This window comes from Megascapheus bottae, chromosome 5 (genome assembly GCF_031878675.1).
Source record: "Megascapheus bottae isolate mThoBot1 chromosome 5, mThoBot2.hap1, whole genome shotgun sequence".
Lineage (NCBI taxonomy): Eukaryota > Metazoa > Chordata > Mammalia > Rodentia > Geomyidae > Megascapheus > Megascapheus bottae.
This window is the reverse complement of record NC_143513.1, coordinates 11,800,196-11,812,514: the sequence shown is the minus strand read 5'-3', so window position 1 is coordinate 11,812,514 and position 12,319 is coordinate 11,800,196. Positions and strand designations below refer to the sequence as shown.

The 12,319-nt window shown below is 56.6% G+C and overlaps 4 non-coding genes across 4 annotated transcripts; all 4 read left to right on the top strand.

Annotated features, from left to right (window-relative positions):
* Positions 1-2,444: 2,444 nt before the first annotated feature.
* Positions 2,445-2,563, top strand: LOC150062862 (5S ribosomal RNA). The gene has a single exon (XR_016535782.1). It is a non-coding gene; the product is annotated as a 5S ribosomal RNA (ribosomal RNA).
* Positions 2,564-5,104: 2,541 nt separating this feature from the next.
* On the top strand, positions 5,105-5,223 carry LOC150062861 (5S ribosomal RNA). The gene has a single exon (XR_016535790.1). It is a non-coding gene; the product is annotated as a 5S ribosomal RNA (ribosomal RNA).
* Positions 5,224-7,762: 2,539 nt separating this feature from the next.
* On the top strand, positions 7,763-7,881 carry LOC150062860 (5S ribosomal RNA). Its single transcript, XR_016535788.1, has one exon. It is a non-coding gene; the product is annotated as a 5S ribosomal RNA (ribosomal RNA).
* Positions 7,882-10,444: 2,563 nt separating this feature from the next.
* LOC150062859 (5S ribosomal RNA) lies at positions 10,445-10,563 on the top strand. The gene has a single exon (XR_016535740.1). It is a non-coding gene; the product is annotated as a 5S ribosomal RNA (ribosomal RNA).
* The last annotated feature ends 1,756 nt before the right edge of the window (positions 10,564-12,319 follow it).

Below are 12,319 nucleotides of genomic sequence, written 5' to 3'. Positions count from 1 at the left end.
TCACTCACTGCCTCGCACCTCCACCTCAACCCAACATCACACCAGCCACAGGGGAAAAGACAGCTAGCTGTCTGGATGCACAACTCACACCACACAGCCTGGCAGGCACGCAATGCTTTCCACCTAGGAAAAGCAGGAAAACCCAGGCCTGGGCCGGCCTGACGCCCAGCCTCACCGCTGACAGCTTGGCCTGAGACCACACCACATTCCTACACAGGACAGGACACTTCTTCTGGGCAGCACAAAGGCACCTGGCCTCCTCTTGCTCCTGCAATCCTGACCACATCCTCCCAACCACTCCTGAAAAGCAGCTCATGAACACAAGGCTAGGCTTGTGGCTCCAGGACTGAAAGGCCTGCCCGGCCAGCCGGAACTCACACCACCCTGGGTTAAGCCCTGCTACCCCAGATGGCTTGGTTGCGGGCTTGGAGGCTTCCTCCTGCCATGGGTTGAGTTTGCGTGGGCCGGGTAGATGGGCTCATGGGGAAAGTGGATGGAAGTGTACATGGATGCATGGATGCATGGGTAGACAGCTGGATGCATGGCTGACTGGATGGATGGCTGGATGGATGGCTGGATGGATGCCTAGGTGCATAGTGGGTGTATGGATGGATGCGGGCACGCATGCATGCATGCATGGATGGTGGATGCATGCGTGCATGGTTGGGTCGGTGGATGCATGCCTGGATCCACCCATGGATGCCGGGGTGGCTGGCCGTACAGCCTGATTCATGGATGGATGTTGATTGGATGGATGGTGGATGGATGGACGGAGCCACGCGTGGAAGGATGCATGGATGGATGGACTGAAAGATACATAGATAGATAGATAGATAGATAGATAGATTGATTGATAGATACATAGATCGACCGATGGATGGATGGATGGATGGATGGATGGATGGATGGATGGATGGATGGATGGATTGCTGGATGACTGGCTGGCTGGCTGGCTGGCTGGCTGACTGGCTGGCTGGATGGATGGATGGATGGATGGATGGAGGGATGCTGAGACACTCTGCAGTGTGTACTGACAGTTTCAGCTGGCCTAGCACTGACTGGGAGGCTCTGAGTTCTCTTCCCCACAGTGGGCAAACAAGCAAACACTGGCTGCTTCTTTCCTCTTCTTCCTGCTAGAGACACACGTTGTCCTTTCGCGGGGTGCACTGCATAGACTTGGAAAGTAGCGGCAGGGTAGATGAGGAGGAACGAGGCCCGGGAAACGGGCGCCGGCAACGTTGCCGAGACAAATGCTCCCGGAATTCTGGAGTTCCTGGATTCCAAGCACAGAGCACCCTTTTCTTGCTTGGGTGGAGGGCTTCCACTCCAACCCGAGGCATGGGTGTGTGTTCCAGTGAGGCTTGGCCTTAGGTTGTTAGCCTTCTTGGGAGCCTGAGCACTAAGGATGAGGGGTTCCAGTGGGCTGAGACGTGAGGCCACGGTTCTGCTTCCACTTAGGCTTCCCATTCCTGGTAGGCTAAGCATAGCAACCTAAAGAGGCTGCATCAGAGGTGCCACTGAAGGCTCTCATGAGATGGGAGGCTTAGGGTGACACTGGGCTGGGGCTTTGGCTCCGGGTCAGGGTCAGAATGGGGCTCAAGTTTAGCGTCAGGAAGAGGTAGGGGACAGGTTGAAGGTGTGATTTCAGGCAGACATTGTGGCTTAGGGTGAGTCTTGGGAGAGGTTTGGGCTTAGGTGTGGGCTTGAAATCGGGTAGAGGCTTTAGGTGAGGCTTACTGGTGGGGCGAGGAGTGACACTCTCCTTAGGATCCATTTCTGGCTTCGGCTTCCATTTAGGATGAGGTTTAGGTCGAAGGTCCTTCTGAAACAGCACCAGCCAAGTGAATTCCACATTGCTCTGCAAACCCCACTCTTCTCCTCGCATCGTGGCCGGTGGCCAAGCAAGGTCGGGGAGGTAGAGGAGTGAGATCCAAATCTTGAAGAAGCAGCCAAACTCTCCCACATCCATGCAAAGATCACATCGGGCCCTTGGTAGTCGTGGCCTCTGAAGACAAGTGGTGAACCTTGCAAGTCACCTGGCCTTAAAGCTGCTCTTCAACGTGCAACCCTCATGCAGGCTAGAGGGTTACATGGAAGGTGAGCCTCTGGGAAAACAGTCCTGCGTCCTCTGCCTTCCCAAGAGACAGAGAGCAACAGAGACAGACAGACAGACAGACAGACAGAGGGAGAGAGGGTGAGAGGGAGAGAGAGAAAGCGAAAGAGGAGGAGAAAGGCAGCGGTGAGCGGCGGCGAGAGCAGCAGGCTGGGCGCAGAGGCTGTGCTGGGTGGGTTGGATCAGGTCCCCCAAGCAGCGGCAGCAGGTGCGTGTGAGGCCAGAGCGGCAGAGGCAGAGGCTGCAGAGGCTGGCAAGGGTGCAGCGGCGAGCGGAGGCTCCCCGCAGAGGCAGCGAGCAGCAGTTGGGGCTTTGGGAAGCAGTGTGAGGCGTCTACGGCCATACCACCCTGAACGCGCCCGATCTCGTCTGATCTCGGAAGCTAAGCAGGGTCGGGCCTGGTTAGTACTTGGATGGGAGACCGCCTGGGAATACCGGGTGCTGTAGACTTTTGCCTCCGCTCCCCAGCCCACTAGGCTGCTTGCTGCCTCACAGCCACTGCCCAATACTTTTAGGCTCACTCACTGCCTCGCACCTCCACCTCAACCCAACATCACACCAGCCACAGGGGAAAAGACAGCTAGCTGTCTGGATGCACAACTCACACCACACAGCCTGGCAGGCACGCAATGCTTTCCACCTAGGAAAAGCAGGAAAACCCAGGCCTGGGCCGGCCTGACGCCCAGCCTCACCGCTGACAGCTTGGCCTGAGACCACACCACATTCCTACACAGGACAGGACACTTCTTCTGGGCAGCACAAAGGCACCTGGCCTCCTCTTGCTCCTGCAATCCTGACCACATCCTCCCAACCACTCCTGAAAAGCAGCTCATGAACACAAGGCTAGGCTTGTGGCTCCAGGACTGAAAGGCCTGCCCGGCCAGCCGGAACTCACACCACCCTGGGTTAAGCCCTGCTACCCCAGATGGCTTGGTTGCGGGCTTGGAGGCTTCCTCCTGCCATGGGTTGAGTTTGCGTGGGCCGGGTAGATGGGCTCATGGGGAAAGTGGATGGAAGTGTACATGGATGCATGGATGCATGGGTAGACAGCTGGATGCATGGCCGACTGGATGGATGGCTGGATGGATGGCTGGATGGATGGCTGAATGGATGCCTAGGTGCATAGTGGGTGTATGGATGGATGCGGGCACGCATGCATGCATGGATGGTGGATGCATGCGTGCATGGTTGGGTCAGTGGATGCATGCCTGGATCCACCCATGGATGCCGGGGTGGCTGGCCGTACAGCCTGATTCATGGATGGATGTTGATTGGATGGATGGTGGATGGATGGACGGAGCCACGCATGGAAGGATGCATGGATGGATGGACTGAAAGATACATAGATGGATAGATAGATAGATAGATAGATAGATAGATAGATAGATAGATAGATTGATAGATTGATTGATAGATACATAGATCGACCGATGGATGGATGGATGGATGGATGGATGGATGGATGGATGACTGGCTGGCTGACTGGCTGGCTGACTGACTGGCTGGCTGGCTGGCTGGCTGGCTGGCTGGCTGGATGGATGGATGGCTGGATGAATGGATGCTGAGACACTCTGCAGTGTGTACTGACAGTTTCAGCTGGCCTAGCACTGACTGGGAGGCTCTGAGTTCTCTTCCCCACAGTGGGCAAACAAGCAAACACTGGCTGCTTCTTTCCTCTTCTTCCTGCTAGGGACACACGTTGTCCTTTCGCGGCGTGCACTGCATAGACTTGGAAAGTAGCGGCAGGGTAGATGAGGAGGAACGAGGCCCGGGAAACGGGCGCCGGCAACGTTGCCGAGACAAATGCTCCCGGAATTCTGGAGTTCCTGGATTCCAAGCACAGAGCACCCTTTTCTTGCTTGGGTGGAGGGCTTCCACTCCAACCCGAGGCATGGGTGTGTGTTCCAGTGAGGCTTGGCCTTAGGTTGTTAGCCTTCTTGGGAGCCTGAGCACTAAGGATGAGGGGTTCCAGTGGGCTGAGACGTGAGGCCACGGTTCTGCTTCCACTTAGGCTTCCCATTCCTGGTAGGCTAAGCATAGCAACCTAAAGAGGCTGCATCAGAGGTGCCACTGAAGGCTCTCATGAGATGGGAGGCTTAGGGTGACACTGGGCTGGGGCTTTGGCTCCGGGTCAGGGTCAGAATGGGGCTCAAGTTTAGCGTCAGGAAGAGGTAGGGGACAGGTTGAAGGTGTGATTTCAGGCAGACATTGTGGCTTAGGGTGAGTCTTGGGAGAGGTTTGGGCTTAGGTGTGGGCTTGAAATCGGGTAGAGGCTTTAGGTGAGGCTTACTGGTGGGGCGAGGAGTGACACTCTCCTTAGGATCCATTTCTGGCTTCGGCTTCCATTTAGGATGAGGTTTAGGTCGAAGGTCCTTCTGAAACAGCACCAGCCAAGTGAATTCCACATTGCTCTGCAAACCCCACTCTTCTCCTCGCATCGTGGCCGGTGGCCAAGCAAGGTCGGGGAGGTAGAGGAGTGAGATCCAAATCTTGAAGAAGCAGCCAAACTCTCCCACATCCATGCAAAGATCACATCGGGCCCTTGGTAGTCGTGGCCTCTGAAGACAAGTGGTGAACCTTGCAAGTCACCTGGCCTTAAAGCTGCTCTTCAACGTGCAACCCTCATGCAGGCTAGAGGGTTACATGGAAGGTGAGCCTCTGGGAAAACAGTCCTGCGTCCTCTGCCTTCCCAAGAGACAGAGAGCAACAGAGACAGACAGACAGAGGGAGAGAGGGTGAGAGGGAGAGAGAGAAAGCGAAAGAGGAGGAGAAAGGCAGCGGTGAGCGGCGGCGAGAGCAGCAGGCTGGGCGCAGAGGCTGTGCTGGGTGGGTTGGATCAGGTCCCCCAAGCAGCGGCAGCAGGTGCGTGTGAGGCCAGAGCGGCAGAGGCAGAGGCAGAGGCTGCAGAGGCTGGCAAGGGTGCAGCGGCGAGCGGAGGCTCCCCGCAGAGGCAGCGAGCAGCAGTTGGGGCTTTGGGAAGCAGTGTGAGGCGTCTACGGCCATACCACCCTGAACGCGCCCGATCTCGTCTGATCTCGGAAGCTAAGCAGGGTCGGGCCTGGTTAGTACTTGGATGGGAGACCGCCTGGGAATACCGGGTGCTGTAGGCTTTTGCCTCCGCTCCCCAGCCCACTAGGCTGCTTGCTGCCTCACAGCCACTGCCCACTACTTTTAGGCTCACTCACTGCCTCGCACCTCCACCTCAACCCAACATCACACCAGCCACAGGGGAAAAGACAGCTAGCTGTCTGGATGCACAACTCACACCACACAGCCTGGCAGGCACGCAATGCTTTCCACCTAGGAAAAGCAGGAAAACCCAGGCCTGGGCCGGCCTGACGCCCAGCCTCACCGCTGACAGCTTGGCCTGAGACCACACCACATTCCTACACAGGACAGGACACTTCTTCTGGGCAGCACAAAGGCACCTGGCCTCCTCTTGCTCCTGCAATCCTGACCACATCCTCCCAACCACTCCTGAAAAGCAGCTCATGAACACAAGGCTAGGCTTGTGGCTCCAGGACTGAAAGGCCTGCCCGGCCAGCCGGAACTCACACCACCCTGGGTTAAGCCCTGCTACCCCAGATGGCTTGGTTGCGGGCTTGGAGGCTTCCTCCTGCCATGGGTTGAGTTTGCGTGGGCCGGGTAGATGGGCTCATGGGGAAAGTGGATGGAAGTGTACATGGATGCATGGATGCATGGGTAGACAGCTGGATGCATGGCCGACTGGATGGATGGCTGGATGGATGGCTGGATGGATGGCTGGATGGATGCCTAGGTGCATAGTGGGTGTATGGATGGATGCGGGCACGCATGCATGCATGGATGGTGGATGCATGCGTGCATGGTTGGGTCAGTGGATGCATGCCTGGATCCACCCATGGATGCCGGGGTGGCTGGCCGTACAGCCTGATTCATGGATGGATGTTGATTGGATGGATGGTGGATGGATGGACGGAGCCACGCATGGAAGGATGCATGGATGGATGGACTGAAAGATACATAGATGGATAGATAGATAGATAGATAGATAGATAGATAGATAGATAGATAGATTGATAGATTGATTGATAGATACATAGATCGACCGATGGATGGATGGATGGATGGATGGATGGATGGATGGATGGATGACTGGCTGGCTGACTGGCTGGCTGACTGACTGGCTGGCTGGCTGGCTGGCTGGCTGGCTGGCTGGCTGGATGGATGGCTGGATGAATGGATGCTGAGACACTCTGCAGTGTGTACTGACAGTTTCAGCTGGCCTAGCACTGACTGGGAGGCTCTGAGTTCTCTTCCCCACAGTGGGCAAACAAGCAAACACTGGCTGCTTCTTTCCTCTTCTTCCTGCTAGGGACACACGTTGTCCTTTCGCGGCGTGCACTGCATAGACTTGGAAAGTAGCGGCAGGGTAGATGAGGAGGAACGAGGCCCGGGAAACGGGCGCCGGCAACGTTGCCGAGACAAATGCTCCCGGAATTCTGGAGTTCCTGGATTCCAAGCACAGAGCACCCTTTTCTTGCTTGGGTGGAGGGCTTCCACTCCAACCCGAGGCATGGGTGTGTGTTCCAGTGAGGCTTGGCCTTAGGTTGTTAGCCTTCTTGGGAGCCTGAGCACTAAGGATGAGGGGTTCCAGTGGGCTGAGACGTGAGGCCACGGTTCTGCTTCCACTTAGGCTTCCCATTCCTGGTAGGCTAAGCATAGCAACCTAAAGAGGCTGCATCAGAGGTGCCACTGAAGGCTCTCATGAGATGGGAGGCTTAGGGTGACACTGGGCTGGGGCTTTGGCTCCGGGTCAGGGTCAGAATGGGGCTCAAGTTTAGCGTCAGGAAGAGGTAGGGGACAGGTTGAAGGTGTGATTTCAGGCAGACATTGTGGCTTAGGGTGAGTCTTGGGAGAGGTTTGGGCTTAGGTGTGGGCTTGAAATCGGGTAGAGGCTTTAGGTGAGGCTTACTGGTGGGGCGAGGAGTGACACTCTCCTTAGGATCCATTTCTGGCTTCGGCTTCCATTTAGGATGAGGTTTAGGTCGAAGGTCCTTCTGAAACAGCACCAGCCAAGTGAATTCCACATTGCTCTGCAAACCCCACTCTTCTCCTCGCATCGTGGCCGGTGGCCAAGCAAGGTCGGGGAGGTAGAGGAGTGAGATCCAAATCTTGAAGAAGCAGCCAAACTCTCCCACATCCATGCAAAGATCACATCGGGCCCTTGGTAGTCGTGGCCTCTGAAGACAAGTGGTGAACCTTGCAAGTCACCTGGCCTTAAAGCTGCTCTTCAACGTGCAACCCTCATGCAGGCTAGAGGGTTACATGGAAGGTGAGCCTCTGGGAAAACAGTCCTGCGTCCTCTGCCTTCCCAAGAGACAGAGAGCAACAGAGACAGACAGACAGAGGGAGAGAGGGTGAGAGGGAGAGAGAGAAAGCGAAAGAGGAGGAGAAAGGCAGCGGTGAGCGGCGGCGAGAGCAGCAGGCTGGGCGCAGAGGCTGTGCTGGGTGGGTTGGATCAGGTCCCCCAAGCAGCGGCAGCAGGTGCGTGTGAGGCCAGAGCGGCAGAGGCAGAGGCTGCAGAGGCTGGCAAGGGTGCAGCGGCGAGCGGAGGCTCCCCGCAGAGGCAGCGAGCAGCAGTTGGGGCTTTGGGAAGCAGTGTGAGGCGTCTACGGCCATACCACCCTGAACGCGCCCGATCTCGTCTGATCTCGGAAGCTAAGCAGGGTCGGGCCTGGTTAGTACTTGGATGGGAGACCGCCTGGGAATACCGGGTGCTGTAGGCTTTTGCCTCCGCTCCCCAGCCCACTAGGCTGCTTGCTGCCTCACAGCCACTGCCCACTACTTTTAGGCTCACTCACTGCCTCGCACCTCCACCTCAACCCAACATCACACCAGCCACAGGGGAAAAGACAGCTAGCTGTCTGGATGCACAACTCACACCACACAGCCTGGCAGGCACGCAATGCTTTCCACCTAGGAAAAGCAGGAAAACCCAGGCCTGGGCCGGCCTGACGCCCAGCCTCACCGCTGACAGCTTGGCCTGAGACCACACCACATTCCTACACAGGACAGGACACTTCTTCTGGGCAGCACAAAGGCACCTGGCCTCCTCTTGCTCCTGCAATCCTGACCACATCCTCCCAACCACTCCTGAAAAGCAGCTCATGAACACAAGGCTAGGCTTGTGGCTCCAGGACTGAAAGGCCTGCCCGGCCAGCCGGAACTCACACCACCCTGGGTTAAGCCCTGCTACCCCAGATGGCTTGGTTGCGGGCTTGGAGGCTTCCTCCTGCCATGGGTTGAGTTTGCGTGGGCCGGGTAGATGGGCTCATGGGGAAAGTGGATGGAAGTGTACATGGATGCATGGATGCATGGGTAGACAGCTGGATGCATGGCCGACTGGATGGATGGCTGGATGGATGGCTGGATGGATGGCTGGATGGATGCCTAGGTGCATAGTGGGTGTATGGATGGATGCGGGCACGCATGCATGCATGGATGGTGGATGCATGCGTGCATGGTTGGGTCGGTGGATGCATGCCTGGATCCACCCATGGATGCCGGGGTGGCTGGCCGTACAGCCTGATTCATGGATGGATGTTGATTGGATGGATGGTGGATGGATGGACGGAGCCACGCATGGAAGGATGCATGGATGGATGGACTGAAAGATACATAGATGGATAGATAGATAGATAGATAGATAGATAGATAGATAGATAGATAGATAGATAGATTGATAGATTGATTGATAGATACATAGATCGACCGATGGATGGATGGATGGATGGATGGATGGATGGATGGATGGATGGATGGATGACTGGCTGGCTGACTGGCTGGCTGACTGACTGGCTGGCTGGCTGGCTGGCTGGCTGGCTGGCTGGCTGGATGGATGGCTGGATGAATGGATGCTGAGACACTCTGCAGTGTGTACTGACAGTTTCAGCTGGCCTAGCACTGACTGGGAGGCTCTGAGTTCTCTTCCCCACAGTGGGCAAACAAGCAAACACTGGCTGCTTCTTTCCTCTTCTTCCTGCTAGGGACACACGTTGTCCTTTCGCGGCGTGCACTGCATAGACTTGGAAAGTAGCGGCAGGGTAGATGAGGAGGAACGAGGCCCGGGAAACGGGCGCCGGCAACGTTGCCGAGACAAATGCTCCCGGAATTCTGGAGTTCCTGGATTCCAAGCACAGAGCACCCTTTTCTTGCTTGGGTGGAGGGCTTCCACTCCAACCCGAGGCATGGGTGTGTGTTCCAGTGAGGCTTGGCCTTAGGTTGTTAGCCTTCTTGGGAGCCTGAGCACTAAGGATGAGGGGTTCCAGTGGGCTGAGACGTGAGGCCACGGTTCTGCTTCCACTTAGGCTTCCCATTCCTGGTAGGCTAAGCATAGCAACCTAAAGAGGCTGCATCAGAGGTGCCACTGAAGGCTCTCATGAGATGGGAGGCTTAGGGTGACACTGGGCTGGGGCTTTGGCTCCGGGTCAGGGTCAGAATGGGGCTCAAGTTTAGCGTCAGGAAGAGGTAGGGGACAGGTTGAAGGTGTGATTTCAGGCAGACATTGTGGCTTAGGGTGAGTCTTGGGAGAGGTTTGGGCTTAGGTGTGGGCTTGAAATCGGGTAGAGGCTTTAGGTGAGGCTTACTGGTGGGGCGAGGAGTGACACTCTCCTTAGGATCCATTTCTGGCTTCGGCTTCCATTTAGGATGAGGTTTAGGTCGAAGGTCCTTCTGAAACAGCACCAGCCAAGTGAATTCCACATTGCTCTGCAAACCCCACTCTTCTCCTCGCATCGTGGCCGGTGGCCAAGCAAGGTCGGGGAGGTAGAGGAGTGAGATCCAAATCTTGAAGAAGCAGCCAAACTCTCCCACATCCATGCAAAGATCACATCGGGCCCTTGGTAGTCGTGGCCTCTGAAGACAAGTGGTGAACCTTGCAAGTCACCTGGCCTTAAAGCTGCTCTTCAACGTGCAACCCTCATGCAGGCTAGAGGGTTACATGGAAGGTGAGCCTCTGGGAAAACAGTCCTGCGTCCTCTGCCTTCCCAAGAGACAGAGAGCAACAGAGACAGACAGACAGAGGGAGAGAGGGAGAGAGGGTGAGAGGGAGAGAGAGAAAGCGAAAGAGGAGGAGAAAGGCAGCGGTGAGCGGCGGCGAGAGCAGCAGGCTGGGCGCAGAGGCTGTGCTGGGTGGGTTGGATCAGGTCCCCCAAGCAGCGGCAGCAGGTGCGTGTGAGGCCAGAGCGGCAGAGGCAGAGGCTGCAGAGGCTGGCAAGGGTGCAGCGGCGAGCGGAGGCTCCCCGCAGAGGCAGCGAGCAGCAGTTGGGGCTTTGGGAAGCAGTGTGAGGCGTCTACGGCCATACCACCCTGAACGCGCCCGATCTCGTCTGATCTCGGAAGCTAAGCAGGGTCGGGCCTGGTTAGTACTTGGATGGGAGATCGCCTGGGAATACCGGGTGCTGTAGGCTTTTGCCTCCGCTCCCCAGCCCACTAGGCTGCTTGCTGCCTCACAGCCACTGCCCACTACTTTTAGGCTCACTCACTGCCTCGCACCTCCACCTCAACCCAACATCACACCAGCCACAGGGGAAAAGACAGCTAGCTGTCTGGATGCACAACTCACACCACACAGCCTGGCAGGCACGCAATGCTTTCCACCTAGGAAAAGCAGGAAAACCCAGGCCTGGGCCGGCCTGACGCCCAGCCTCACCGCTGACAGCTTGGCCTGAGACCACACCACATTCCTACACAGGACAGGACACTTCTTCTGGGCAGCACAAAGGCACCTGGCCTCCTCTTGCTCCTGCAATCCTGACCACATCCTCCCAACCACTCCTGAAAAGCAGCTCATGAACACAAGGCTAGGCTTGTGGCTCCAGGACTGAAAGGCCTGCCCGGCCAGCCGGAACTCACACCACCCTGGGTTAAGCCCTGCTACCCCAGATGGCTTGGTTGCGGGCTTGGAGGCTTCCTCCTGCCATGGGTTGAGTTTGCGTGGGCCGGGTAGATGGGCTCATGGGGAAAGTGGATGGAAGTGTACATGGATGCATGGATGCATGGGTAGACAGCTGGATGCATGGCCGACTGGATGGATGGCTGGATGGATGGCTGGATGGATGGCTGGATGGATGCCTAGGTGCATAGTGGGTGTATGGATGGATGCGGGCACGCATGCATGCATGGATGGTGGATGCATGCGTGCATGGTTGGGTCAGTGGATGCATGCCTGGATCCACCCATGGATGCCGGGGTGGCTGGCCGTACAGCCTGATTCATGGATGGATGTTGATTGGATGGATGGTGGATGGATGGACGGAGCCACGCATGGAAGGATGCATGGATGGATGGACTGAAAGATACATAGATGGATAGATAGATAGATAGATAGATAGATAGATAGATAGATAGATTGATAGATTGATTGATAGATACATAGATCGACCGATGGATGGATGGATGGATGGATGGATGGATGGATGGATGGATGACTGGCTGGCTGACTGGCTGGCTGACTGACTGGCTGGCTGGCTGGCTGGCTGGCTGGCTGGCTGGCTGGATGGATGGCTGGATGAATGGATGCTGAGACACTCTGCAGTGTGTACTGACAGTTTCAGCTGGCCTAGCACTGACTGGGAGGCTCTGAGTTCTCTTCCCCACAGTGGGCAAACAAGCAAACACTGGCTGCTTCTTTCCTCTTCTTCCTGCTAGGGACACACGTTGTCCTTTCGCGGCGTGCACTGCATAGACTTGGAAAGTAGCGGCAGGGTAGATGAGGAGGAACGAGGCCCGGGAAACGGGCGCCGGCAACGTTGCCGAGACAAATGCTCCCGGAATTCTGGAGTTCCTGGATTCCAAGCACAGAGCACCCTTTTCTTGCTTGGGTGGAGGGCTTCCACTCCAACCCGAGGCATGGGTGTGTGTTCCAGTGAGGCTTGGCCTTAGGTTGTTAGCCTTCTTGGGAGCCTGAGCACTAAGGATGAGGGGTTCCAGTGGGCTGAGACGTGAGGCCACGGTTCTGCTTCCACTTAGGCTTCCCATTCCTGGTAGGCTAAGCATAGCAACCTAAAGAGGCTGCATCAGAGGTGCCACTGAAGGCTCTCATGAGATGGGAGGCTTAGGGTGACACTGGGCTGGGGCTTTGGCTCCGGGTCAGGGTCAGAATGGGGCTCAAGTTTAGCGTCAGGAAGAGGTAGGGGACAGGTTGAAGGTGTGATTTCAGGCAGA